The sequence below is a fragment of the Sinocyclocheilus anshuiensis genome, unplaced genomic scaffold, assembly GCF_001515605.1.
Source record: "Sinocyclocheilus anshuiensis isolate Anshui unplaced genomic scaffold, SAMN03320099.WGS_v1.1 scaffold244, whole genome shotgun sequence".
NCBI classification, from domain to species: Eukaryota; Metazoa; Chordata; class Actinopteri; order Cypriniformes; family Cyprinidae; genus Sinocyclocheilus; species Sinocyclocheilus anshuiensis.
The window spans coordinates 803,032-806,121 of record NW_015558588.1 but is presented as its reverse complement, the minus strand read 5'-3'; the positions used below and the strand labels follow the sequence as shown (position 1 = coordinate 806,121).

Genomic DNA, 3,090 nt, shown 5'->3' with positions numbered 1-3,090 from the left:
AAAATACGTTCCCGCGGCTATGTACACTTATGAATATGATAAGGACGGTCGGCATCAATTCTAGTAGGGTAAAACGTAATTACGCTTTTGAAACGGTTTGTTTTGCCCGGCCATCGTTAGCTGAAGCTGTGTGTGAATGAGGCAGGGCTGCAGAGTATGAGCTGCTCCATCTCACATGCAGCCTCAGAGGGAGAGAGGTTCTCCGGTACAGCGTTCCACAACAACGATTAGCTGCTGCAGATGCGCCTTCCTATAAACCGGCTTAATTTTCAGCACAATCGGTCGATGCCGATTAATTAAAAAATGCCAAAAATCGGCCGATTAATCGGTCGGCCGATCAATCGGTCGACCTCTAATGTAAACAAACACTGAATACAACAATAAAAATGACCGATCAAGATCACTTTTACAATATTTATAAATATCATATTTATTTAATATTAAATAATGTATAGTATTATTTATATTCTATAGTATTAGTTATTTTTATATTTTCAGTTTTCATTTAAATTTTAGTTTAAATTTAGAGTTATTATTAACTAAACCTAAAAGCAAACAAAATTTGTTAACTAAAACAAAATAAATTTTAACTGAAGTAAAATAAAATATTAAAAAAACATTAAACTTATGTTATTTCAGCTAGTTGCCAAGGCAACATTTTTCATTTTCAATTAGTTTAACTTGATGTACTAAAATGACTAAAACTAAAATAAAAAATAATTTAAAAAAATTAATAAAAACTATTTAGACATACAGACTTTAAAAAACCACTAATAAAAATGAACAACAATATTACTAAAACTGTAAATAAAATTAAAATTAAAACATAACATATATAGAAAATTTCAAAATAAAAACGAATTCAAAATATTAAGAAAAACTATAATAGTATCTCAATGATACTAAAATAAAACTGGTAATTTTGTTATTTCTCTTGTTATTTTTATTAGTTTTTGTTTTAATTTAATAAAATAAAATAAATTAAATATTAAATTAATTTGCTTTAATTTATTTTATTTCAGTTTAATAAGTTTAAGCTTTAGTATTCTAAAAAAATCAGTTTTAATATTCTATTTCAGCTTTATTTCAATTAACAACAAATATTTTTCATAGTTTTAGTTTTAGTTAACAATAACAAAGGTGCTGATGAACAGATAATTTACCACTCATGAACCAGCATGTAGTATTTTTATTTTATTTTTGAATAAATTATAAATTTTAGTCTTCATGATAAAGGAATTATTTCACAGTTTTTCTATTTTATTTTATTTAATATTATAATTATTATAAATTCACGTAATTTGTTACAAATTCTTTTTCTGTTTATTTGAAGCAGTCACCTGCTGGATCAGGCTCAGAATCAATTAGAAAGAAAAACTAAATAAAAACAGCATGATGTAGTGAGTTTTCTTGCGATCACTGAGCACATGTGAATGTAATGGTGGCGTCGTCCACATCTAAGGGAAATGATGTCATCTGTGTAGAGGAAGTGAAGTTAAGCAAATGGGATTTTAATGGGAAAATGGGCCAATCTAGAGCCATTGGGTTCCTGTTATTGAGGCCCGTCTGAAAACCAGATGCTCGTGCAAAACATAAATAATCAAAGAAAGTCTCTGCAAATCAGGTGAACTGACTGAATCCCATATGAATAACTGTACTGACACACTCATTAATTCTACAGAGCTCACTGACTGAATAAAAACACTGTAATACGTCATCACAGGTCACTATTATAGACGTTATATGTCAGAAGATGAGATCGGATCCTGCTGGGAAGTCGCCTGTATGAGTTTGTAAGTCATAAATACGGCGCTGAAGTGATTTTGGTTGGAATAAACAAGAGCGGATTGTGATGCTGTGAGGGAAGCAGACTCTCATGACTCTCACTGATATAAGAAACAAAACCACAATTAGTGGACATAAATTCACAAAGCTGCAATTTACAAACAAAACATTTATAAGAATGAACATACGACGTACTGTACGTAATGCATCGCAGGAGAGGAGAGTGGAGCAGGACTGCGACAAGTCTTGAGCTCATGTTAAATGTTTTTATTGTTATCATACAAATAGCTTTTAATTTCACTTTAACAATAAGGCAGATAAGTTTTACACCAAATTGATGAATTTAAATGACTGAATATAGTTAATATTACTCTCAGGATTATAATATAATAACCCAGCCCTGCATAATTTTTGCTGAATATGTAAGTCGCTCTGGATAAAAGCGTCTGCTAAATGAATAAATGTAACTGTAAATGAACTCTATACTCGTTTCTTACTAATTCAATGCTGCTGATTGTAAAAATAGTGTTTTTCTCTCTCACGTCACACTATCTCATTAAATGTCTGCATTTCATAACATTTTTGCACATTTTATTTGATGCCTAATCCTGATTTCCACTTTGTCCACTACTTTGCAGATTGTATGTTAAATGATGAATTATGAATGCTTCTTTTTGTCATTAAAACTATTGACATTTAACTGTTTTTTTTGTCTTTTTTTTTTTGATACATACATTAAAGCTGATACATTTATTTTTAATAAGTTCACGTGTTATTGAAAAACAACAAAACAATAAATTTCAAATGTGACATGTGAACATGTTTTCTTGGATTGATCTCTTTTTGAAATTCTTAAAAAAATGTTTTTATATTTTTTAAATATATTTTCAAAAATATACAAAAATGGCCAAAAATATATTGGTAGAAAACTTATTGACATAAATATATTTTGAAATATAATTTCGCAAATATATTTTTTGGCCTTTTTTAAATATTTTTAAATATATATATATATATATATATATATATATATATATACACGTATTCAGGAGGCCTTTATTCACCTCACAGAGCCATATGGGACACTCTTTATTATGGATAGATGTGCTTTATTGGGCTTCTTTTGGACTATTGAAAAATAACACCCATTCACTGCCATTATAAAGCTTGGAAGAGCCAACACATTTTTTAATATAACTCCGATTGGATTCATCTGAAAGAAGAAAGTCAAATACACCTAGGATGGCTTGAGGGTGAGTAAATCATGGGGTAATTTTCATTTTTGGGTGAACTATCCGTTTAATA

At 29.3% G+C, this 3,090-nt stretch overlaps 1 protein-coding gene across 1 annotated transcript in view; it reads right to left on the bottom strand.

Annotated features, from left to right (window-relative positions):
* Nucleotides 1–3,090, bottom strand: part of LOC107679951 (anosmin-1-like) — a 76,514-nt gene that overhangs the window by 24,335 nt on the left and 49,089 nt on the right. The window lies entirely within an intron of this gene.